This window comes from Hemicordylus capensis, chromosome 5 (genome assembly GCF_027244095.1).
Source record: "Hemicordylus capensis ecotype Gifberg chromosome 5, rHemCap1.1.pri, whole genome shotgun sequence".
NCBI classification, from domain to species: Eukaryota; Metazoa; Chordata; class Lepidosauria; order Squamata; family Cordylidae; genus Hemicordylus; species Hemicordylus capensis.
The window spans coordinates 172,906,280-172,933,708 of NC_069661.1; the positions used below are offsets into that span (position 1 = coordinate 172,906,280).

At 45.5% G+C, this 27,429-nt stretch overlaps 1 long non-coding RNA gene across 1 annotated transcript; it reads left to right on the forward strand.

The window, feature by feature from the left end:
• The first annotated feature begins 339 nt into the window (after window positions 1-339).
• On the forward strand, window positions 340-25,846 carry LOC128325847 (uncharacterized). Its single transcript, XR_008307678.1, has 3 exons — window positions 340-512; window positions 22,541-22,622; window positions 25,252-25,846. It is a non-coding gene; the product is annotated as an uncharacterized LOC128325847 (long non-coding RNA).
• Window positions 25,847-27,429: the final 1,583 nt, after the last annotated feature.

Sequence of the window (27,429 nt, forward strand, 5' to 3'; positions counted from 1 at the left end):
ATCAGTTTTTCGATTTGATTTGTACCCTAATCAAATCACCTGCGATTTATGTGGGGTCCAAATCTGGCCAGCTAGCACAGGGGGGATTTGTTTTGTCTACAAATCTCCTGAAAACGGTAGATTTGGGTACAAATCGTTCTGTATCCAAATCGATTCGTACAGACAGCAGGCGCAGGTTGTGATTCTCTCAGCAGAAGGAAGGGGGTGAAAACAAATTCTCTTCTCTTTTCCTCAATCAGGAAAGTAGGAACAAAAAGCAGAGAATCCACTCCAGGCAGCAGTGAATCCACTCCAGGCTCTCGCGCTCTCTCTCTTCTCCCACGAGGCAGAAAGGCAGAATGGTGGCTGGCTGCCTTCTTAAGTACAATCCCTCCTTCAAACTCCCCCCACACTTGTCCCTTCTTTGATCCTTCCCCTAGCCAATGTTGGGGCAGTCACTAGCAACACAAGATTTGAATGGAAATGAGCCAATCTGGAACCAGGGGGGAATCGCCAGCCAGTCGTTGCACATTGTAAGTCACTAAATCTGAAGCTTGGGAGGGCGCAACAAAATGGAGACAGCAAGAGAGATCGCCTCAAAATGCAAGTCTGAATCTATGAATTTTTCAGGTCCGAAATCTGGGCGATTTCTTTTGGACCCAAATCTGGCCAGCTAGCACAGGGGCAATTTGTTTTGTCCACAAATCGCACAAAACAGGTTGATATGGGTACAAATTGTTTTGTACCTGAATCAAATTGCACATCCATAATACCTATATATCATGATATTTCTGGTCTGTGACTGTAATAAAGATTACTTACTATAGCTATATACATAGAAAAAACATGCATTTGTACACTTAACAGCCTAACCTACCTCATAGGGTTGTTGTGAGGAGAAACCTAAGTATGTAGTACACTGCTCTGGGCTCCTTGGAGGAAGAGCGGGATATAAATGAAGTAGTAGTAGTAGTAGTAGTAATAAACCTGATTTTCCATGATTTTAAAATGCAGAAAAAGCCCTCTATGCATACAGCTCTATGCAGGGTGGGGGTCTTTTCAGACAGTCCAATTAATGCATGAATTTAGTGACAGAGGCTATCACGATGGTGCTACCCCTTATGTGTTCATTGTCCATCTAGAAAGGACTCTGGTAGTCATCAGTTGGGCAATTTTTCTTTTTAACAATTGCTATGGCTATTTCTAGCAGAAGCCTTAAAATCATAGGGCCATATGACCCTGTTCCTTCCCCTAGAAAAGTTGGAATGTTAGAAAATACAGACAATAAGCAACCTACCATGGTGCAATGAATACACAACCCCGCATGGTAAACTCAGCCGGTTATCTATATTGTCCTACCAAGAGGTGAAAGAAATTTTACCACAGTTCTGCACCTATCAAAATTCCATAGAAACGGGAGTTCTCCTCACCACCTCACATCTCTCTCTCTGCCTCTCTCCACCCCATTGTTTCTTCTCCCTCTGCAGTCAGCAATGTTGATTCCTCTCTGGTCAAGATGGTCTTAGAAAGACTGTAACCTGTAAGTGTTCCGGCACCTTAGACCTGTAGGGCTAGAAACTGATTTGCAAGTTTTTACTTTCTAATATGCTAGGTATCTTCCTCTATCCCTGCTCCTTGTTCCTAAGGGTGCCTTTGGACATAGCATGAAACCTCGGCCGGACGAATCTGTGGTTAATCTGTGAAGCTCAGAATCATCCCACAGATTATTGTCCAGCCACAGTTTCGCTACCTCTGACTTATAGGCAGAGGGATCTCTCTCTTTTCCTGGGTCACTGAGGCTAAATCCCAGCAAGCTCCATACTGCTTGCATCACCAGAGCGCACGCAAGGTGTCAGGTCATAAGTAAAGCGGCTGTCATTGGCAATGATCTTTGAATGTGTGCTCCCAGTGCAATCATGACTTTTGGGCACCAGTCGCCCACCCTTAACCCTTTCCTCACACCACTTGCATCACTGCCCATGCAAGAGCCTTGCAGCCATACAGTCTCGTGCAAATATCCAGCAGATGGAGAGGGGCACTAGTTTTCTGTTATTCTGGGAAGGGATCCTGATGACTTCCAAGTGGGAATAGGCAGGCAAAGGATCCTGGGCTTTGGTCCACTGTGACAAAATATGTTCTTGGACTCGTAGACCTGGGCCAAGCAGTCCAGGAGGCCCCAACACACTCCTGCCCCTGTGTCGACCTGTCGGCTGGGCTCCCCTTCCCCAACAAACTGATAGAAAAGATGGAACAGAACCACTGAAAAAAACAAGGAGCTTTTTTCAGTCCTAACTCTGGTTTATCCTGGTTATGGTAGATTTTCTTTCTTTAGTATGCATGATACCACACCAGTCTTGGATACTTCCAAGCCAGGGGGACAAGACTGGACATGTGGAGACACGCACACACACACACACACACACACACACACACACACTTGCAGAGTTGAACACACCTCTCTATACAGTTTGAGATTCAGTACCTTCCATGGGAGCTTTGAAAATACAGGCACTGTCCATGCATCCAGGGAAATCAATGTCCTGCTGCCCAACCAGACAGCACATACAACACCTCTGAAAGAATGCCTTGCTGAGCAGCCACCCTAGATCGGGTGTGTTATTAAATAAAAGTGTTCTTTCTGTGTGTGCCACCTCCCCTTCCCCAGAGAGACCTAATTCCTCCTTTTTGAGGTCTTTAGTGTGGTAGCAAAGACCCCCAGGAAATGAGGATTCTGGAGAGGCAGGTAACACCTGAATGGCTCCACCTGCCTCCCCCGACCCCAAGATCCTCATCAGAGAGACTTTTCGAAAACTGGTCTCAAACACTATAAAATACATTTCTGTGGCTTTTGTTTTGTTTTGTTTAATTTAGCTCTACATTGACAAGGAACAGAGCTAGAGAAAGATTTATTTGTTTGTTTGTTTGTTTGTTTATTAAAACATTTTTATACCGCCCAAAACTTACGTCTCTGGGCGTAAATAACAACAAGATAAAAACAAAGTAAGACATTTGTTAAGACAAAAATGGGGAGGGGGGAAACACACACATTACAACAATTTAAAAATTGTAAAATAATATTTTAAAACAGCATTAAAACCATTAAAACAACATTAATTAAAAGCCTGGGTGAAGAGATGTGTTTTTAAAGACTTTTTAAAAAGCTATCAGAGATGGGGAGGCTCTTATTTCACTAGGGAGTGCATTCCAAAGACTTGGGGCAGCAGTGGAGAAGGCCCATCCCTGAGTGGCCACCAGACGAGCCGGTGGCAGCTACAGGCGGACCTCTCCAGCAAATCTCAGTGGGCGGTGGGGTTCATACTGAAGAAGGCGTTCCCTTAAATACCCAGGCCCAAACTATTTAAGGATTTATAGGTTATAACCAGCACCTTGTATTTTGCCTGGAAACATATCGGCAGCCAGTGTAGCTCCTATAATACAGGAGTTATATGGTCTCTTTGAGATGACCCAGAAACCAGCATGGCTGCTGCATTCTGGACCAACTGTAGTTTCTGGACTACGTACAAGGGCAGCCCCACAAAGAGCGCATTACAGTAATCCAGTCTGGAGGTTACCAGCAGATGTACCACTGTTTTGAGGTCGTTCACCTCAAGAAACGGACACAGCTGGCATATCAGCCTAAGCTGATAGAAGGCACTTCTGGCCATTGCCTCAACCTGGGACACCAAGGAGAGACTCAGATCCAGAACCATGCCTAGACTGCGTACCTGTTCCTTCTGGGGAAGTGTGACCCCATCCAGAACAGGCAGATCAAAATAATCTCTCAAGTTCCGACCCCGTACAATGAGTACCTCCCTCTTAGCCGGATTCGGTCTCAGTTTGTTATCCCTCATCCAGCCCATCACCGACTCCAGGCAGGCATTTAGGGAGGTTATGACCTCTCCCGATGATGCTGACATGGAGAAATAGATTTGGGTGTCATCAGCATACTGATAGCACCCTGCACCAAATCTCCTGATGATCTCTCCCGATGGTTTCATGTAGATGTTAAACAACATCAGAGACAATATGGAGCCCTGGGGAACACCATACAAAAGTTCAGATTTTGAAGAACAGCAGTCTCCAAGGGACACCATCTGGAACCTGCCCGAGAGGTAGGAGCGGAACCACTGCAAAGCAGTGTCTCCAACTCCCAACCCCCTCAGACGCTCCAGAAGGATACTATGGTCGATAGTATCGAAAGCCACCGAGAGGTCCAAAAGGACCAACAGAGTCACACTTCCTCTGTCAATTCCCAATTGGAGATCATCCATCAGGCTGACCAAGGCAGTCTCCACCCCATAGCCAGCCCGAAAGCCAATTTGAAATGGGTCAAGGTAATCAGTTTCATCCAAGACTGTCTGGAGCTGGGAGGCCACCACCTTCTTAATTACCTTGCCCAGCCACGGAAGGTTGGAGACAGGCCTGTAGTTGTTCAAGTCCGAGGGATCCAGGGTAGGCTTCTTCAGAAGTGGTCTAATAATTGCCTCCTTAAGACAAGGAGGCATCCTACCTTCCCTCAGAGATGCATTTATAATCTCTACCAGGCCTTCTACAACAACCCACCTGCCAGATAATATAAGCCATGTTTGACAAGGGTCAGGAGAACAGGTGGTAGGCCACACCATTCCAATCAGCTTGTCCACATCCTCAGGAGTCACAAACTGGAACCGATCCAACCTAATCACACAAGAGAAGTCGCTGGACACCTCCACATCAGACACTGAGGTAATTGTGGAGCTGGAGTCTAAGTCAGCCCAAATATGAGAGATTTCCCCCCCACAAAGAATTCATTAAACACATCACAGTGGGTAATCGATGGTTCCAGATTCTGATTCAAGGGAGGAGGGGCACATACTAGCCCTCTCACAACCCTGAACAACTCCGCCAGACGTGAACTTGCAGATGCAATACGGGCAGAAAAGAATCGTTTCTTTGCCGCACGTATGGCCTGAGCATAAGTCTTCAAATGAGCTCTATGTTGCAATCTGTCGGATTGAAGCTGAGTCTTTCTCCATTTGCGCTCCAGTCGTCAACCTCGTCACTTCAGCCCCTATAGTTCTTCCGTATACCAAGGGGCCAATTTTGAAGCAGATTGGAGAGGATGCTTAGGTGCAATCATGTCTACTACCCCAGTGAGTTTGCTGTTCCAATTCTCCACCAGGGCATCAACAGGATCACCGGCAGAGCCAACACTAAATCCCTCCAAGTCTTCTTGAAATCCTATTGGATCCAATAACCTTCTCGGGCGGATCTTCCTAATAGATGCCTCACCCCTGTGAAGGTGGGAAGTGATTGTGAGTCCAACTTTAACCAGATGGTGGTCCGTTCATGACAATGGGGAAATCACAGGATTCCCCACCCACGGAACACCACCCTGATCAGAGTGAAAGACCAAATCAAGCATGTGACCAGCAATGTGCGTCGGCCCTGAGACAACTTGGGATAGGCCCATAGTCATCATGGCCGTTATCAACTCCCGAGCTGCCCCAGACAAATTGGTCTCAAAGTGGAAATTGAAGTCCCCCAGCAGCACAAGCCTGGGGGACTCCAACACCAAGTCCAAGCCAAGTCCGTCAGCTCAGTTAGGGACTCCGTTGAGCAGCAGGGCAATCAGTACACCAACAGAAGTCCCAGTCTATCCCTTGTCCCCAGACTCAAGTACACACATTTGATATGGTCCGACACTCCAACAGGGATCCTGGTAAGGGAAAGGTTATTCTTATAGACCACAGCCACTCCACTTCCCCGCCCACGGTCCCTCACCCACTCCTCAACAGAGTAGCCTGGAGGAAGAAGCTGGGACCACACTGGGCCCCCAGCCTCCCCCAGCCAGGTCTCTGTAGTACATACCAGGTCAGCACCTTCATCCAGAATCAAATCATGGATGGTTTCTGATTTGTTCTGGACCGACCTGGCATTGCAGAGGAGCAAAGTGAGGTTCCAAGGATGATTGGCACTGCTCCCCAAGGTCAAAGACCTGGCAGGACAGCCAGAAGGGGAAACAGGTATTAAATTTCCAAGTCCCCTTCCCCTGTAATGGCCCACTGACCTGCCAATGTTACTTCTTCTGTTCCCCACCATGACCGGAATGGCCGCCCCATAGTCAGTGGACACGCTCCCTGTCTCCCCATCTCCAGTTAAGCCCAGACACTGGGTAAGATTGTCTCACCCAGGACAAATTAAAATAGAAGCTCCACTATTAAATGCACCCCCGCATATACAAATACCTGGGCCAAGAGACCTCGCCCTTGCTGTCCCCCGAAGGGGCTCTCCCAAAGGGGCAACCCCCTTTGGTGTCACCCCTTCGGTGGCGATCCTGCCGGTGGTGGGCCCGCCGCCACTGGCAGAAGCCTATATAGCCCTGAGCAGGCAGCTCTAGGCAGATGGAATGCAGAAAACTGCCAAATCACCCTCCTCCCTGGCCCCAATCCTGCAAGGCATCACCTCAGCACAGAAGCCAGTCCTGGAGGGCAGATAACAGACGGGGGGGGGGGGGGGCAGGAGAAGCACACAGGCAAGCACCCAGTCTCACACCCTGGGGTCTATCTATGAGCAGATGTTGTCTCTCTTCTCTCCTGCAAGCTTCTGATAGCAAATAAATGATTCATAGGAACATAAGAACAGCCCTGCTGGATCAGGCCCATGGCCCATCTAGTCCAGCATCCTGTTTCACACAGTGGCCCACCAGATGTCACTGGAAGCTTACAGGCAGGAGTTGAGGGCATGCCCTCTCTCTTGCTGTTACTCCCCTGCAACTGGTATTCAGAGGCATCCTACCTCTGAGGCTGGAGGTGGTCTATAGCCCTCCAACTTGATAGACCATGAAGTTATCCAAACCCCTCACTTCAAGAAAGCAGCAAAGTTTAGATCTCTTTTTAAATAATAAGAGAAGGAAAGTAGGTTTTTACTTTCAGTATAATGCTTTGTGAAACTAATAATAATGTCAGCCATACTGAAGAATTTGTACTATACCTGATCTTTTGCACAAGTCAGTTTTTGCTATTAATTTGCTATTAATTTTGCTATTAGTTTTAGGAATTTAGTTGTTATCTTTGTCTTGCATGAAAAATATTTGCTTAAAAAACTAAAAACCATATCAGATAAATAATTGCACATTTCCTTTATGTGGGTATGTGTGTTCTATGTTGTAGGGGGGTACAGAACTAGTGACCGTGGTTCAGTTCAAATTCAAACAACATTTGAACTGGGCCATGATTTGAGTGTTGGAAGTTAAAGGACTTTGCGCTGCCTCTTGTCTCAGACAGTGGAGGACAGACTAGTGAGTCAGAGGGCTAGAGGGTCAAGACATTGGTCACCCCTTCTCCACTGCTCTGACACGATCCCTTTGAAATGTAGATTGGTACTCTTAGGGATTAACTTCCTTCCTCTCTCTCTTCCCTACCTGTCCTTCTACCTTGCAACATGGCAAGCCTCTCTCCCTGCACCATGTGTGCAGAGAAGATGCAGAATCCATCTGCATCCAGCTAGATAGATAGATTAGAGATCCTAACTCCTCACTTTCCTATCTAGAATGGAGTTCCTTAATAAATGCCTTATATATTGATTTGGAACTATGAATTGGCTCCAAGTTACTTTACTCTCAGCATACATGCATGCCTAACTAAATCCGCTGTGTTTTGCCTCTGTGCACTCTGCTATAATGAGAAAGGGATTCTCTCACCACAGAGAATTTCCAACATTGAGAACCATTTGGATCAAACTGACCGCTGGTCCAGTTCAAATTTGAACTGAATTCAAACCTTTTGAACCATTTCAACCATAAGGAATAATGAGGGACTCAAACAACCCCATTATTCTCTATGCATAGCACCTAGGACACCCAAAGTGAGTTGGATGGTAGGGCATGATGAGTTCTACATACCACCCAACCCATAAAACAATCAGGCAATTGGGTTCTAATGAATTTTTGATTTTTTTCCCTGGGTCAGTAGGTCAACCCTAACTTAGAGAACCAGCACCCTCCTCCTGGTTCAGACCTAGCCTCCTTTTCTTTGTCTACCTAAGTTCTTGAACCAGAAGGGCCCTCCACCTGGGCAGCTCGCAAGGGGTGACAGCATTGCCCTTCATAGTTGGGTCACAAAGGCAAGTCAAAATATGCTCTGCCAATTGACTCAACTTGCTGCTGAATGATTGAATACTACTCCAGGCTTCAGCTGACCTACCAGGCCACATGCTTCCCCAGTGGTCAGGGAGGCCTGGAACCCATAGTCTTCTCCAGGAGAAGAACAGCAGACAAAGCCTGGCTCAGTGGTGTTGCTTTGGCACATAAGCTGTTCATGGCAAGAAGAAACTGCTCAGGTGTCGAGACAAGCTCAAAAATGAGCTTCCAATCTGCATTGGACAGGTCATACACTTCCAGGCTACACTTCCTTGCCAGGACATGGATGGTTGCCTCTTGCTCTTGAAGGCATTGGAGCAAAAGTAAGGTGGAGTTCCACTGGGTCTCAACATCCCTAGGAATGAGGTGTCCAAGTAGGCCGAGTTCACACTGCCCCTCCCTGAGCATCCACCTACCCTTCCCGCTGCAGTGGAAGTAGGTTGCTGTCTTGCTGCATTTGTCCACAAGAGCAGCCGTGGCAGCAGCAGGCCCTCCGGGGAGAGGCCCTGCCATTCCCTGGCCTTAGCCTCCTTAAGGCCAAATGCATCCATCACAACCAGATGCACAGTGTGTGCCGTACAATGTATGGATAAAAACCGCAGCTGGCAGGCTGCCCTCAATGCATTGGCACCATTGTCAGTTACCAGGAAGTCTCAGCAAAGTTTTGGCCGCCTAGTCAGCCATTTCCCCCACCTGCACCCTATGACCACCAACAGCTCATCTGTTGTGTGCTTTGTGTCCAGCGGTTCCACTTGCAGCACAGCCCACCTGGGCTTTGCTGCATGGGAGGGGCTGGCCACACCACCACCAGCAGATGATATCCCCTCTCTCTCGTACCCCCACCAGTGCTCTGTGAGGGACAGGAAAGCAGCCTGCATCCCACTACAGCTGGCACACAGATCTGTAATGAAATATAGACTGGTATTGGGCTCTGCTGACTCCAACAGCCCCGACACAACATCCCTACATACCCTGCATGGTAGAGGGAGGGCACCACCTGCCTACTGAAGTGCCGTCTCTGTGGCCTGGGCTCACCGCCGGGCCGAGTGCCGCCTCTGCGGATGGGCCTGCCACCGCTGCCCAGCCGAGTGCTGTCTCCGTGGCCCAGGCTCACCGCCGGGCTGAGTGCCACCTCCGCAGGCAGGCCCCCTGCCGGGCCAAGTGCTGCCTCCGTGGCCGGGCCCGCCGCTGCTGCCACTTTCCTCCACAGCCAGGCCCACCGCCACTGCCACTTTCCTCCGCGGCCGGGCCCGCCTGCTGCTTGCCTCCCCAGCCATGCCTGCCACCGCCTCTGGTCTCCTGTGTGCTGGCGCCCAGCCAATCAGCTGGGCTGCCGGGACGCACATTCAAAGGCACACCCAGGAGAAATATAGAGAGAGATGGTGCGGCAACATCTGGAGTACTCCGTACAGCTTTGGTCACCATATCTTAAGAAGGATATTGTAGAACTAGAAAAGGTGCAGAAGAGGGTGACCAAGATGATCAGGGGCCTGGAGCACCTTCCTATGATGCTAGGCTACAGTGACTGGGGCTCTTTACCTTGAGAAAGAGGTGACAAAGGGGAGACATGATTGAGATGTATAAAATTATGCATGGAGTGGAGAGGGTGGACAGAAAGAAATTTTTCTCCCTCTCTCACAACACTAGAACCAGGGGTCATCTCATGAAACTGAAGGTCAGGAAATTTAGGACTGACAAGAGGAAGTACTTTTTCACACAGAGCATAATTAATCTATGGAATTCTTTGCCATGGCCACCAGCTTGGATGGCTTTAAAAGGGGCTTAGACAAATTCATGGAGGACAGGTCTATCAATGGCTACTAGTCTCACCTCCAGCCTCAGAGGCACAATGCCTCTCAATACCAGTTACAGGGGAGCAACAGCAGGAGAGAGGGCATGCACATGCCTCTTGCCTGTGGGCTCCCCAGAGGTATCTGGTGGGCCACTGTGTGAAACAGGCTGCTGGACTAGATAGTTCTTGGGCCTGATCCAGAAGGGCTGTTCTTATGTTCTAATCCATGGTGATACTACCTACATCACCCCAATAGCCCCATTTTGTATCATCTACTGATACTACTTCCTCCCATCACTTATCCCAGTACTTCTGCTTCTCATGTCTCAACTCTTTCAGCTCACTGCCTTTTCTTTCCCTGCATATTTCCAAAGCTTATTATTCATTCATTCATTCATTCAATTTATATACTGTCCTTCCTACGAAGGCTCAGGGCAGTTCAAATTAAAATGAAAAACACATAATAAAACAATTAAAATCATATAATGAAACAATTTTAAAAATCTAAAAACCAATTAAACAGATAAAAATTGAAGTTTCCGAACTACATAAAAGGGCAGCCCTACATAGAGCTCATTGTAGTGGTCCAACCTGGAGGTTACCAGTTCATGTACCACCACTTTCAGATCATTCTCCCTCACCAGTGAGGGACTTAGATATTCTGCCTCTCCTGTGGCATACATCGCGCAGCTGGAAATTCCAAAGCTCAGGAGGGCCTTCACACTGGTGCGCTGCCATGTTCTCCCCTTAGCAGTGCTTGAGGGCCATTACAGGAAGAACCCATTTCAGGAATGGCATTGCCCTTGTGATTCTGGGCAAGTAGAAACAACTGAACACGTCCTCCTTCAGTGCTCATTTTACAGGGATATCTGCTGCACCCTCATTCTACCACTATTACATAACTACCCAGAACATATGGACCAATTTTACTTCTCCCTACTGCTTTCCAACTCCAACTCCGACATCACCTACCGAGTTGCCAGGTTCTGTGTGGCAGTGATTAAAATCTGGCGGTTGATGTCCTCCTGTCCAGTAACTGTATGGACTAATTTCAGCATGCCCTCTGCTTGTTGCCTCAGAATGATTCATAGCATCCCTGTATTCCTACAGTTCTACAACTCTACAGCATTCTGGCTTGTTACCCTGCCCTCAAATCTCTATCATGACTATGATTGTATATGTCTTGTATATGGTGATAACTTTTTAAATGCCTCTTATAGGACTTTATAATGCATTTTTGCCTCTTTCTATGATGCTCTTAATTTTATCTCCTGATTTTTATAGCTTTTGAGTATATGCTTGTGTTTTTATTCACCCACAGGCTTTTAATATTTACTACTTTATAACTATAGTTTTACTATCATGTATTTAGTCATTTATCCACAGGCTTTTAATATTTGCTCTTTTATGTAATCACCCTTTTTACTTTATGCTGGTCTAAGAATGTAATAAAGGTTGGTTGGTTGGTTGGTTGGTTGGTTGGTTGGTTGGTTGATTCGAGTCATTCTCCTCTAGGAACAGGCAGAGGTAAAAAGCACTTCTGGCCACAGCCTCAACCTGAGACACCAGGGTGAAGCCCGGATTCAAGAGAACTCCAAAGCTATGAACCTATTCTTTCTGGGGGAGTGTAATCTCATCCAGAACAGGAAGTTCTATCCCGTCTTGCAGATTATGACCCCCAACAATGAGCACCTCTGTCTTGCTTGGATTCAGCTTTAGTTTATTATCCCTCATCCAGCCCATTACTGCCTGTTGGTAGGCATTTAAGGGGCTAACACCATTTCCTTAAATTGATGACTTGACATAGCTCGACATATGGTTCTCAGGCGCCACCTACCATTGCACCTTGTAGAATGTGCTTCCTGCTCCCCTCTGATAGTGGCACAAGATGTCCCTCTTCACATAAGGTTATAGGAACATGGTGGTAAGTTACCAGTTGATTAATGATCAAACTCATGGAAGTTTTTGCATTGCTTTTTGTGTGAGATAGGTGTTTTGCTGACTTTGCTTGTTTGTTTTACCTTCTCCCATGATGTATGGCTTTATTACTTTCTTTAATCTTATTGAGCCAATTATCCTTCCAGGACCATTTTAGAGTGTACCTTATATTGTGGAGCATAGTAGTATTCCTTGTTTGGGCAGATTTCTATGGTGGACTTGCTATCCTTTCTTTCCTTTCTTTGTATGATTATATGGTTCAATCTCTTGGGCTTTCCTCTCTGCCTCCCCACAAGTATAGTCTGCATTGTAGATACTGTGGCTGGAAATGGTGGGGAATGGGGAGCGGAAGAACAGCACAAGGACAAGTCTCTGCCTTGAACTGTCCCCTTCTCACACTGCCTGAGAGCTGCATTTGAACTAGTCAAGCTGATGTGACTCCAGAGCCACAGTTTGACCACCCCTGCAGCAGTATTTCATTCTGCTGCTTTATGATTCTGTCTTAGAAGACTGAGTGTTTAACCATGTATCTCATCCTATTAACCCAGCCATATAACCTTGAGGTATCCAGACTTCCAGATTACAACACAAAGCATCTTAACTACAACATGTGTATTAACTATTTTGGTAAGCTTATCTCGGATACAGAGTAAAATGTTTGAAGTGACCTGTGTTATTAGGGTACAGTCTGGGCCCTGATCACCCCAAATAATAAGCTTGCTTATGTGACAAAACTATTACTGATCTGCACATGTCACCAGCTGCTGTGCAACTAGCAAACTGCCTGTCATTATGAGCACAAAGAGAAGTTCCATTTATTACAGGGATCTTAGCAGGGGTGCAGATCTAGCATTTGAAGAGTTTCCCCTTATTTTAATAAAGTCCACTCAAAGCCTAATTACCCATCCCTCCCACCAAATGTGTATTTCTTCCCATCCACCCACCCCAAAAAAGATTGAGTGAGGAGTTTTACCCCCTCTGTCTGCACCCCTGTACTTTAGGGCTCCAAATGCTTCTCTCAGCCACCTAATGGTGCAGCTGTGAAACAACTTGCCTAGCGAGCAAGAGGTTGCTGGTTCAAATCCCCACTGGTATGTTTCTCAGAATATGGGAAACACCTATATCGGGCAGCAGTGATATAGGAAGATGTGCGAGAGGAGGCAATGGTAAACCCCTCCTGTATTCTACCAAAGAAAACCACATAGTTCTGTGTTCGCCAGGAGTCAACACTGACTCAATGGCACAACTTTACTTTAATGCTTCTTTCAGTAGAAACATAGGCAACTGCCATATACTGAGTCAGACCATTGGTCTATCTAGCTCAGTATTGTCTTCACAGACTGGCAGCAGCTTCTCCAAGGTTGCAGGCAGGAATCTCTCTCAGCCCTGTCTTGGAGAAGCCGGGGAACTTGAAACCTTCTGCTCTTCCCAGAGCGGCTTCATCCCCGAGGGGAATATCTTGCAGTACTTACACATCAAGTCTCCCATTCATAAGCAACCAGGGCAGACCCTGCTTAGGTATGGGGACAAGTCATGCTTGCTACCACAAGACCAGCTCTCCTCTTCTAGAGGCCAGGCAACTCAGTGTCAGAGATAGGAGGCTTCACTGCAACAGTGTCCCTGAATGAAAAAATTCATGGAGACTTTGGGTACTGCCATACATGCTCCCAAGCTCCAGTGCTGCCCAGTAGTCTCTGCTGTACCACCCACATGTAGCTGTATCTAGGAGACACTACAGTGGCCATCAGGCCCATTATGAAGCTCACTTCACCACCCCCATAAGTCAAGGGTTCTCAGCCTTGGGTCCTCTGATGTTGTTGGACAACCACTCCCACAATCCTTAGCCACAATGGCCAAATGTGGGATTATAGAATAACCCATAAATACTGTAAAGGATGACTGTTGGGAAGGCTGAATATTGGATTCATTTTGGATTGTAGTCTATTCCAGAATAAATTGAGCAGGGAGACACCCAAAAACTTCAGTCTGAACTTCACATTTTAGATTTTGGCACCAACACTACTTACCAGTGAGTCCACTCCCTGGACCGTTGCTATGCCGTTGATTGCTGGTGCTCATTAATTTGTACTTGTTGCAAATGTAATAACATGGTGAATAATAGTGAGGTAAATTGAGATTTTCTTTCTTCCTCCAGTGTCTGCTTATGCAGTTCCAAAAAATAGGTCAAGTTACTTTATCTTTGGAAAGCATCTCTTCTCTCTATATGGCTCATGATCTTGACGCTGATGAGAACAAATACCATAGAAGTCTCAGGGCTTTTACAGTGACTTCTAGGAAGGGAAACGTTTAGCATCTTCTACTGTGGCAGCTTCTAGCTCACCCTGAAAAACCAATACATTCAAACAGTCTAATTAATCACCTAAGTTATTTCTTATGACTCAGTAAGTCTGTGTTTGGTGAAAACGTTTGTTCATTTGTCTTCCCTTTCATTTGCAAGCCCTTTGCATACACCTGTCCTGACATATCCTCTCTTTCTTCTTTTGCTTGCCATGTGTACATCAGGGGGAAAGCAACAGAAAAGCCAGTATCTGTGAGCAAACTTTGACAGACAGTAGGGTAACATGGTGCAGTAGCCTTTAGCCATTTTTCTTACCTCATTAAGGAATAAAGACACTTCAGTGTATGGTGCCAATATGCACAAGGCCAGCCTGTTCTGATAGAAATGTCCTGCTAGCAAAGTAATGTTCAACAAGCATATTAGCTCTCATATTAGATATACTGTCACTATATAAAGTCCAAATGGCAGTATGTTATATTAATGAGCTGATTGGTTCATGATCTGTTTTCCACAGAACTGACTGAGCTTTGTGAAGGGAGGGCATATTCTACAAATGCATCCAGTTAATCACAATAATTTACCAGAACTAGGCCCTTAAAATCCTGTTTGGGGCAAGATCCTCCATATGTCACTGTAGACCTGAACCATGTTTGACTCCAGGGGTGGAGCCACAATTGTGCGAACAGGTTCAAAGAACCTGGGCCGCCAATGGAAAAAAATCACCGAAAGCCCCTGAGCTCCGGAGAGCCCCAAGCAAGCTCTCCCCCATCCATTTCGGACAGTGTTTGCTGCCTGGCAGCTTTTATTTTCCTTTCTCTCCCTCCAGCGAGGGAGAGAAAGAGAAATAAATGCTGTCAGGCAGCAAGTGCTGCCTGAAATGACCAGGGGCAGAGCTTGATTGGGCTCTCTGGAGCCCAGGCGATGCCCCCTTTGAGCGTGCTATCATGCACATGGGGCATCACTAGAGGGGCCACCAGGTGGGGCCGGACACAAGCCACCGTTCGCACCTGTTTGACTCACCAAGACAGATGCAGTCTACCGCCTACATATAGTGGTGTCTTAAGGGCTCAATAAACGTCCTTGATTGTCTGTCTTCCTGAAACTACAAAAACAGAAATGCTGTCAGTCACCTTGCTCAACACAATGGCTGCATTTATTTATGTATTTATTCATTCATTCATGCATTCAATTTCTATATTGCCTTTCCAAAAATGGTTCAGGGCGGTTTACACAGAGAAATAATAAATAAATAAGATGGATCTCTGTCTCCAAAGGGCTCACATTCTAAAAAGAAACATAAGATAGACACCAGCTATAGTCACCTGAGGTACTGTGCTGGGGGTGGATAGGGCCAGTTACTCTCCCCCTGCTAAATATAGAGAATCACCACATTAAAAGGTGCCTCTTTGCCAAGTTAGCAGGGGACCTGCATGTAATGTGGAACCAATTAGTTCCGCACCCCTCCCCCCCACTTTCCAGTCTAAATTCAGACACAACAGAGAGTGTCCTCTCTGCAATCAGCGAGACTGTAGGGAGGAGACGGAGCTGGCTGCATGGGCTTCCTTCTTGACTGAAGGACAGCCTGCACAGCTAATCACGCTGGAGTTGAGGGAGGAGCTTCCTCCCTCAACTCGGGTTCCAGGAGGTGCAGCCTGTGTTTCCACATTCGGACATATCTCAGGCTGCGTCCAACCTCTGGTTGCAGCGATGAAACTCATTACAACCCATGGGTTCAGATTGGAGTTCCAAATCTGAACCCTCAGATTTGTCGCCGTGCCAAACTGTATTTGCCTGCATACAGAAATAACTTCCATGGAACCGCTGCCCGTGCAATGTTCCGCATTATGTGCAATTGCGGTTCCATAACATGGTACTGCATTACGTGCAAGTGTGGGGCCATTGTATGGCTGGTGGGCTGCAGTTGGTTTTGTATGCTGCAAGTTCCCTGGGCCTGCACTACTGACATTAATTTATTGTACAATATTGTTTCCTGAAGATATTGAGCACTTCATATTGCCATGACTGTAGAATAAACATACAATGCATCAACACGAACAGCATATGCTCAAACAATCCCCATTTTCTGGTCTCTTCCCCTGGTGAAACACTGTCCCTGTTTGTCCTGATTAGGCCTTGGTGAACATTCAAACTGAACACGCAAATCAAAGAGCCCCTCCAGGCCTTTCAAGTATTTGAATTGAACACTGAAAAAGTCCTGATCACTTTTGGAGTGAAATAGCAGCCTGGTCACTCATTTCTCTCTGAGTGCAGGTGAAATGCCTCTTTAGTATGTGTACATATAAATACACAGACATGGGCACAGATAACTAACCATCCAAATAGCAAATGCTGCTGTGTGTTTTCAAGTTGCAGCTATTCTATATTAATTGCAACCAGATCCATGGTGAGACTGAGCATTCTGTTCATCTTAAATATTTTTTAAAAGGAGACGACTAACATCTCTGCCTTCGGAAGACAGTGTGACACAAGGTATGTGAATATAACACACAACAGACAAAAAACAGCCTTCAGCTGTTTGTAATGCGGGGAGATCTCAGGTAGTGATTCTTAGTGTGAGACTAGGAATATTCTAAGTATACAAAAGCACCTCTATTTTTAGCCTAACTTACTTTGGAAAATAACTTATTGGATCACCCAGCATTGTGTGTTTGTGTGTGTCCCTATCTACTTCGCAATGTCTGGGCCATTATGAACCAAATTAGGTACAGCTGTAGGGACACACAGGGATACCTCAACAGCATAGTTTGTGATGTCATCCACTCCAATTCAAAATGGTGGGTGCATGAACGTTTGAGGCACAAGTGGGCTAACTTGTGGACCGTCTAACCAATTTGAACCAAATTTCATACAGCTGTAGGGACACATAGGGAGGGCTCAAGGGTGTAGTTTTTAATGATGTCATCCACTCCGATTCAAGATGGAGGAGGTGTGAACATTTGAGGCACAAGTGGGCTAACATAGGGACCTAACCAATTTGGACCAAATTTGGTGCAGTTGTAGTGAGTGACACAAAGGGACACCTCAACGGCACCCCAGTTCAATATTTATTTATTTATTTAGTGCATTTTTATACCGCCCGAACCCAAGGTCTCAGGGCGGTTCACAACAAATAAAAACAAAACATTAAAATCAATTAAATATTAAAAACTGCTTAAAACAAATCAATAAATAATCCAAAATTTAAAAAGTTACAAAGTTAAAAAGGTAAAAGGCCTGAGTAAACTTTTTAAAAGCTGCTAGAGATGGGAAGACTCTTATTCCCACGGGAAGCACGTTCCAAAGTCTTGGGGTGACAACAGAGAAGGCCTGTCCCTGGGTGGTCACCAGATGACATGAAGGTAGCCACAGACGAGTCTCCCCTGATGTATGCAGTAGACGATGGAGATCATGCAGAAGAAGACACTCTCTTAAGTACTGTGGGCTAAGCTGTATAGAGCTTTATAGGTTATAACCAACACTTTGTATTTTGCCCGGAAACTTATTGGCAGCCAGTGCAACTCCTGTAATATAGGAGTAATATGGTCTCTTCGAGATGACCCGGAGACCAACCTGGCTGCTGAATTTTGTACTAATTGCAGTTTCTGGACTATGTACAGAGGCTGCCCCACATAGAGCGCATTGCAGTAATCAAGTCTGGAGGATACCAGCAAGTGTACTACTGTTTTGAGATCATGAACTTCAAGAAACGGACGCAGCTGGCGTATCAACTGAAGCTGATAGAAAGCGCTTCTGGCCACTGCCTCAACCCGGGGAACCAGGGAAAGGTGTGGATCCAGAAGTACTCCCAAACTGCATACCTGTTCCTTCTGAGGAAGTGTGATCCCATCTAGAATAGCTAGATCAATATTGCTTACCGAGTGACGACCCCGCACAATAAGTACCTCCGTCTTGTCTGGATTCACTCTCAGTTTGTTATCCCTCATCCAGCCCATTACTGCTTCCAAGCAGGCATTCAAGGAGCATATGCCTTCTCCTGATGATGTTGACATGGAGAAATAGATTTGGGTGTCAATACTGATAACACCCAGCATCAAATCTCCGGATGTCTTTCCCAACCGTTTCGTGTAGATATTAAAAAGCATTGGAGACAGTATGGAGCCCTGAGGGACCCCAAATAAAAGCTAAGATTTTGAAGAGCAACAGTCTCTAAGCGACACCATCTGGGATCTGCCAGAAAGGTAGGAGCGGAACCACTGCAAAGCAGTGCCTCCCACCCCCAACTCCCTCAGACGTTCGAGAAGGATACTATGGTTGATAGTATCGAAAGCCGCCGAGAGATCCAAAAGGACCAACAGAGTCACACTTCCTCTGTCCATTCCCAATTGGAGATCATCCATCAGGCCGACCAAGGCATGCTCCACCCCATAGCCCATCCGAAAGCCATCTTGAAATGGGTCTAGATAATCAGTTTCCTCCAAGACCGCCCGGAGCTGGGAGGCCACCACCCTCTCAATCACCTTGCCAAACCATGGGAGGTTGGAGACAGGCCTGTAGCTACTAAACTCCGAGGGGTCCAAGGCAGGCTTCTTAAGAATAGGTCTCATAATTGCCTCCTTTAAACAAGGAGGCATCCTGCCCTCTCGCAGAGAGGTATTTATAATTGCCACCAGGCTCTCCACAACAACCCCCTTGCCAAATAGTATAAACCATGTTGGGCAAGGATCAAGCAGACAGGTGGTAGGACGCACCATTCCGAGCAGCTTGTCCACATCCTCAGGAGTCACAAACTGAAATTGATCCAGCCTAACCACACAAGAGGAGTTGCTGGATACCTTGGCATCTGACACTGCGATAACTGTGGAGTCTAGATCTAGATCTAGATGGACCCGAATACGAGATACTTTGTCCTCCAAAAACTCATTAAAAGCGTCACAGCAGTTAACTGATTGTGCCTAATTCGAATTCAGGGGAGCAGACGTGAACATTTGAGACGCAAGTGGGCTAACTTGTGAACTACCATTTGGACCAAATTAATCCAGTTGTAAGGACAATGATAGGAAATTAGGCAGATTATTTATTACCAGAACTTCTTCATCATTTATATACAACTAGTATTTTTAAGCCCATTAAAATAACGGGCGCTAGTACCTTTTGTTGTTGTTGTTGTTGTTGTTGTTGTTGTTTCCTTTATTCTTTCTCCCTCTCTCTTTCTCCCTCCGTTCCATTTCTCTCTCTCTCTCTCTCTCTCTCTCTCTCTCTCTCTCTCTCTCTCTCTCTCAGTCCTTCCTTTTCTCTCCCTCTTTCTCTGTTTCCTTTCCTTCCTTCTCTCTCCCTCTCCGTCTCTTTCCTTTATTCTACTTCTTTTCACCCCCATCTTTCTGTTTTCTTTCTCTTTTCCTTTTTTCCCCCCTTTAACGGGCTCGCTCTTTGGGGCTGGCTGCTCCTCCCTCCCTTTTCTTTTATTTGTCCCTCTCCCTCATTCCTTTCTCCTTTTTCTTTCTTCTTCCTTCCTTCCTCACTTCTCTCTTTCCTACTTTCCCTCCCTACCTCCTTGTTTCTTTTGTCCTTTTCCTTCCCTTCTCTCTCTTTTCTTTCCTTCCTTCTTTCCATCTTTCTATTGTCCTGTCTCCCTCCCTCACTCCTTCCCCTCTCTCTCTGGGTGGGAAACAGGACATGGATGTTTGCTGGTGTTTTTACTCTGCCAGCTTCATTTCCTTAGCAGAAAGGAGAAGGCTGCAATTGGAAAGTGTAATGTTCCCCTCTCTGTGTATGTCATCTACCTGGTCCTTTCGTTCTTCATCTCCTGGGGGAGCAATTCTTGTTGCTTGCTTTTATTCCATGTGATTGCCCATCAGGAAACACGTATTTAATTGTTGTCGGGAAAAGCATGCCAAACTGGAGAAAATGCATGAAGCAACACTGAAAAGGGACAGGCTCCCCTCTAGCAACAGGGAATTGAGGCCAGACACAGTGCGGAGCTCCCAGCGGCGCACAGGCCAGCCCGAAACGGGACCCAGCCGCCGCCACCACCACAACGGCCGGACCCGCCCCCCTCAGTGGCCGTGGGTTGGAAGGCAGTGGCAGCGGCGGGCAGGGACGGGGGAGCAGGAGGCAGGCACGTGGCGAGAGGCAGCGGCGCGGAGACTGGCCTGGCTCACCTACCTGACTACCAACAGCCAGCCAGCCAAGGCCCTGGTGGGCCGAAGAGGTCTCGCTCGAAGGTCGGGCTGAATGTGTGTGTGTGTGTGTGTGTGTGTGTTTTGGCTATGTTGGCTTTCGGGCAGCTGAGCGGGGTGGGGGTGGACCGTGGCTACTGCTGTTTTGGAGGGGGTGGGCATCGGCAGGGGCCGTTGTTTTTGCAATGTGTTTCCCGTGGCTGTGTGTGCTTGTTAACCCCCGTCCGGCATCGCTTCCCCGGCGCCGCTTCCCTGCACCGCTTTCCTGCCGCTTCCCCGGCGCCACCATTGCTTCCTCAGCTGGCATCGCTTCCCCGGCCGGCTTTCCCTCGCCGCTTCCCGTGACCACGCTTCCCCGGCGCCACTTCCCCGGCGCCGCCATCGCTTCCACAGCCGCCATCGCTTCCCCAGCTGGTTTCCCCTCGCCGCTTCCCATGACCCAACATGGCCACCCGTGCCTGGGCGGCCGTATCTTTTTCAGCGGTTCTGGGCATGCGCTCTGCGCATGCCCAGAACTGCCAAAAAAGACACGGGCAGCATGGGCACACACTCTACCTCTTTATTATAGAGGATGTGGGGGATGGGTTTGCAACATTGTAGCTCCAACATGAGAAATATAACATCTCTTTATTTTAAAATCTTAAAGTGTTTGTTGAACACTACTCCACAAGCAAGCATATATATACCAGGTGTGACCAACCTGACACTCTTCAACTGTTGTTGCACTACAACTCCCATCATCCCAAGCTGCAATAAATTGTCCTTAGGGTTGATAGGAGCTGTAGTTTAGCAGTTGCTGGAGATCCTAAGCTTTGCTACCTTTGGTATGTATATAGTATTATGTGTAGGCTGGTACATGGGTAGGGAAGCTGAACTGAGCATGGAAGTTTAGGTAAGATCCAGAAATCTCAAGGCAAATTTAGACAAGGCAGGATTCAGTACACATACAGACCCAGCAAATGATGGGTTCCGGAAAAGCAAATGAACAAACACAGGCTGAGGCACAACCTGCCAGCAGTCTCTTCCTGCTTCCTGTCACAGAGACTCCTGCGGGGCTAGAGATGAAGAAAGCAGGAAAACTCAAGTCAAGTGGTCTCTGGTGTGCTTACATTCCAAAGTAGCAGGATGCCGAAGAATGTTCCTGAACCAGGAATGATTCCAAACAACTACTTTGGGGAAGTAAAAGTATGGCAAAGAATGTTATTAGGGGAGTGAGGATTTTGCTATACATTGAATACATATAGAAGTAAGGTAATTAATGTTGTTAGTATGTTTATTAATGAAGCTTGACATTTTTAAACTTAATCAGAAATGGGCAAGATTCATTTTAGAAGGTGCTGTCTTTTGTATTTGGCCAAACCTTGCAGTCTACTACCCAGGCTATTTTTCTGTTCCTGTCCAAGACCTGTGTCAGGAAAAACTAGGATGGGGAGAGAGGTCAGTATCAGATCAGTTGAAATCTGAGATGATCCCGCACACATGGTCTCACCCAGTCCGGTTCCTGGCCAGGACGGAAGTTAAGGGTTTGGCCTGGCTTCTGGGAGGCTGGAAGTTTTTCCTACCTACTTGGTTGGCTGCACTGGCTTTTGCTAATCGTTATGGGGAAGAGGAGTGAATAAATGATGCTTCTTTAAACAACAGAGACCTTATAAAAATAACTCAAGCTATAGGACCATATACACTATGGCTGTATTGTCTGACACTTCATTGTAAAATTCCAGTCTGGTGGATGGGGGATAAAAAAAAAGAAAAGGGAAATATTTTGGGGGAAGTGCATGACCCTTGGGGTCATCCCTTTTCCTAACACAGGCAGTATTATGAGCCCGTACAAATGCCCATTTTAACAACACATTCTACCACACACCTGCATGATGTGCAGTAAAATCCTCCTGATGACTTGTCAAGATACTGCAGGTGATCCAGCAAGCCTGAAGTGAAGGACTATGCCCCAGGTTGAGTTGGTCATATGTAGGGGCTCTCAAACACACTTGCACACTGTTTGGTTTCATGAAAGTTTAGCTGCTCATAAATCAATAACTGCTAAAGTTTATATACAATTTACAGTTTTGTACATTTTGCTCGTGGCTGCGAGTTACAATTCTGTATATCACAAATACACAGACACATTCTATACATTGATGTACATCTTCATTGTAGCTATTCTCATGATACAGAATTTTCTGGCAGATGGAAAAGCCAACAGGTTTTTTCAAATGCAGACGATGATAAAGAGTCTTTCAGTGTAAACCTTAGTTTACCTTCTTAATTCTTACCAGGACTGAATAAAGATGAATGCAATCGTGCCAGAACTTAAGAAAATGATGAATAAGGAAGAGGAATGACAACCCAAATGCCTTGGTGAGCAGAAACCAAGCCTTCGTTTGTCCCCTGGAGATACATGGTGATGGGCTGAACTTGCCATTAGGGGGAAGATTAAGTGCCCTTGGTTCCTCAGTTAGTTAATTATACACTCAAATGTTTCCACTATATCACAAGGAAGCCAGGCATTTTCGCTTTTGAATATCTGTACACTGACTGCTTAGATTGCTTATTGGTTATTTCACTTGACAACTTGAACCTGAACATTAAATCCCATTGGCAACAACGATGTGTCAAGAGAAAGGGGGAGAAAAAGAGAAAAAAAGATTTGTGTATTTAGTTTTCATTATAGAAGTCCTTGTAGTTGAAAAAATATGTACCTGTCACGTTTTCGACATCTCGCTGGGGATGCAAGCAATGCTGTTGTGATTTCAAAACCTGGCTGACAAATTCACATTCCAGTAGTAAAGACAAATCAAGGGTTTTTTTCTCCCCCTTTGCCTTTTTAATTTTTTTTTAAAAATACCGCTTTGACAGTCATACATACAATTTGAGACCTAAGTGGCACTTTGATGCTCTATTCCATTATTAAGTGGCAAATTCACTATAGAATATATGACGGGCCTCTACTCTGCTATGGGTGTTGTGAATTAAACAGCTTTCTGTGGTTGTAGCAGGGTTTGGGAGAAGAGAGAAGAAGAAAGAGGCATGGAATTCCTGGGCATAATGAATTCTGAAACTTAAAAAAATTAAAAACATGATTTGGAATTCTCAGACTGTCATTTGAAATGGCGAAATGGGGTGGATATTTAAAATATTTAATAATTAGCAAATATGGGAAACAACAGCATTAGTAATTTTAAATATAACTGTTTGATGACCCATGTAATAATACATACAACAGTGGGATAATGTTTTAAATACGAGGATATAGAGACCTCTTTATGTCAATACACTGACATCATATTAATTGACTAGTTTTGTACTGCTATTTCCTTGTTCCTACAGGTAGGGTTTTCAGCTGAAGTAACATTGACTTTAAGTACTTAAATTAATTCTTTTGTCAATAATGCTACAGCTAATCAATACACCTGGAATTAAAGAGCAGTTTTTGGCCAGAAGGCATGTTAGTCCCTGGTTTCTTTTTGTTGCAATTCATTAATCATTTAGCCACTCCCAAAGAAGAAATCACCCTGTTTGAAGCCAAATATCTTCAGCAGGCTGATCTCATAACAACAGATTTAAGCAAATCTAAAATAAGGATGCTTACATAACTTTAAAAAATGGAATAGAAATTAGAGTGTGTCCATAATAACCATGTGTGTTATTTTCAGTTAATAAAATGTAACCTCTAGCTACATAAGTAGGGTTTTTTCCTATTATGATAAAAAACAAAAATGTAATTCTTGCTATATCCCAGAGCATAATTGGTCATCTATTATCTTTTATTTTTAAGATTACTAAAGGCTAAGAAATGACTTTTCAAACATTGATCCAGAGAGATTACCCAGTAAAAAGATATCAAGCAATAAAAATTCTATTAATCCACAAACTTCTAAAATATTTGCTACAATGCTTATCTCACTTCAGTTCTGACAATTATATCAAACTGATCTGTATCTTAAAATAGACTGTGGATTATAGTTTCAATACTTAGTACTCCACATCACTCTTTTTTAAAAAAAAAACCACTTTTGCATTGGAGAGACAAAAATTGAATTATGCCTTTATGCTCTTTAACAAGTAATCCAACAAAGCAAGTCAGTGCCACATGAATAACATGCACTTACTTAAAGCATGGTGTGGCCCACACTTTATAACAACAGAGGAAATAAAATAGATATATAATGTTTTATTGTGTTAAATATTTTGTTTTTCTTTTTTCCCCCTTAAAAAAGCACACTTTCAGTATTGGTGCTTTGCCATTCTAAAGCAGTAAGTTTTTAAAAAAGTGATGATAAGGAATAAAATCAGGACTTTCTTAGTTACAATTGCTGGACCATTGCTGATTGTGGTAAATTATAAATTATGCAGTCAATGTAGGCCAACAAAAGAAGACATCTTCAAATCTCAGTCAAAGGTAATTACTTAAGTCGGCTGAATGTTCCCCTTTCATAGAGTGTGATCTCTCTTTGACAGCTCACACTGACAGATGACCTTCTCCACAACATCCTTATCCTTCGGATCATGAGCAGTGTGCCTCTCTGCTTGAATATCTCTATATATTTGTGACACTAAGCTTTCAAATACAGCTATTGACAAATCAGAACATCAGTCTAAGTGCTGGTCTTCCTATCACTCACAATAAAGTAGCTATCACTTGTGGTGTTGTAGAGCAAGCCCATCTCTGAAAAATGAGTTCTCACCAAGTGCTAATTTGACACAGCTCGCTTGCCTTCCCATAATTGCTCTGTCATTGTCAGTTGGCAGTTCGGGCTCATTCCTGGAAGCTGCGCCGTACAATTGGATACAATTACTCCCATTTACCACCACTATTATGCCACTGATGTTGCCCAGTCCGCATATTGACATGCCTCATTAAACCTGGATGCAGGCCATTAATGAACATTGTTAGCATTTCTCTTAAACTTTTTTGCCTCTAATAAACAGTCAGTGTTCCATGAAGGAGCACTGCCATCCTTGTGATATGATATTTATTATCTTCTAGGAGTGTGTGTGTGTGGGGGGGGGTCCGACGACTCTGCAATACAGAAGCCATACAGATGCTGAAAGAGAGATATACGGTGAGATCAGGGAAGAAGAGCACTGATCAAGAGGACCTTTTTCCGTCAGGGGCATCCTACTATTAACCAAGTGACCTCTTCTATCCAAAAGAAGACAAGGAGGATAAACATGATAATCCCGCAGATGCCTGGTTGCTGCAGGTTTCTCAAGGTTGCTTCAGCTCCCGTTGCTCTCCTTAACCCTCTCCTTCCCCCAGGTGGTGCTGTGTGACACACCAAAGATTATTTTTTTTTTTGTTTTGCCCTGGGTCCTCAATCCATTATGTCCAGCTAACTTCCACGTGCATTTTTATTCAGAGATAATTATGTGTTGATCAGAGGAGTCAGCGGCTGTCACCCGCATGGCAGGCACACCTGCTGTGTGACATAGGTGGTAACGATGGCATGCTCTTGAGCTGTCATGACAGGGACAGGACTTTATTGTGTATATGTCACCATTTCTCTTAGGGAAATTATCCTTCCCTGAACAATGACAATAATGAACCTTACGATGCATTAATAAATCCTGATTTTGGTCCTCTTCTTGACCGTCATTAAAACTATATACCTTTCATAAGTTTATGGGGGTGGAACTTTAAAGCTTCTAGATTTATAAAAATGAACTTGCTGAATACTATTATTAGATGTTGGGTAGGTGTTTGCTCCCTCCCTTCCCCCCCATCCCTATCACATAATTAAACTCCACATCGCAGTACCCCTGCCAGTGGTATAATGATTAGTGCATGGGTTTGGACTAGCATAAGCCACCTAATGGTGCAGTGGGGAAATGACTTGATTAGCAAGCCAGAGGTTGCCAGTTCGAATCCCCACTGGTATGTTTCCCATATATATTCCCATATATGTTTCCCAGCAGCGATATAGGAAAGATGCTGAAAGGCATCATCTCATACTGGGTGGGAGATGGCAATGGTAAACCCTTCCTTTTTTCTACCAAAAGGCAACCACCGGGTTCTGTGGACGCCTGGAGTCAACACTGACATGACCGCACACTTTACCTTACCTTTTGGACTAGAATAAACTTGCCTGGCAGAGTTGCTGTGTTTATATGTAGTAACCACAGCCACCCTGAGTGTCGATATATGCTGAGGCAAGCTTTGACTGATGTCACAGAAGAACAGAGTGCAGAACAGGCACACTCATTTTATCCTCTGTTTCAGTCCTCTGCGAGTGTGCTTCAGGACAGCTTCTCTCCACAAACCTTCCCACAAGAACACTTTGATTCGCACATCATCATTACATCTCTCCACTATCTGAAGATATTACTTTATTTAATAGTGTCAAGCTACAAAGGAATAGCCGTCTATTACATCATGATCAACCAAGAGTTCCAGAGAAACAGAAGTTTCTATTCTTCAACCAAAAAACAAAGTTTCAAAAGGATACTCCAGCATGAAGCTGCAGAGCTGGACATGAACCAGACAAAAAACCCCAAACTATATCCCATGAATTTCTCCCATGTTCTGAAGCCTCGTGGCCAGGATTCCCCTGGCCTGGCCCCACCCCTCCCTCCTCCTCTGCTTGTAACAGGCTGACTAAGTATTTGGTCTTCGGCCACCTCCCTTCAGCCTGACTGACAGGATCAGCAGCATACCCCTGGCCTAGCCCCCTAGCCCCACCCTTCTCTCCTCATGACTGGCTGGCTGCTCATGTTCAACCCACCTCCCAGCCTGACTGACAGGGAACCACTGACTGGTGTTCAACAAAAGTATTTTCTGGACTACTGAGTCTGTCCATCGACCGGAGGGAAGGTGGGCTGAGCCTGAGACAGCCAGTCACAAGGAGAAGAGAAGGGATGGGTGCCGCCTGACATTCCTTGCCCTGCCCTCCCTTTCATGGCTTGAAGCCAAGACAAGTCATATTGGAAGCCTGGTGTGCCAGTGAGTTCAGAAGGTGGGAGAGCAAAAACAGCCTGAAGGGAACCCTGACATCCTTATCAGAGTACATAATGTCACATCCTCAGGTAGGTTCTCAGAGGCTTCTGAGAGGAAAAGAGCATTGCCAGCCCATCACCTGCACCAGTGAGTTGTACCCTTACCTCCAAATTCCTCCACCCCTCAGTGCTTTTTCTGTTTCTGTTTTTGTTTTTTAAAAAACGCTGTCAC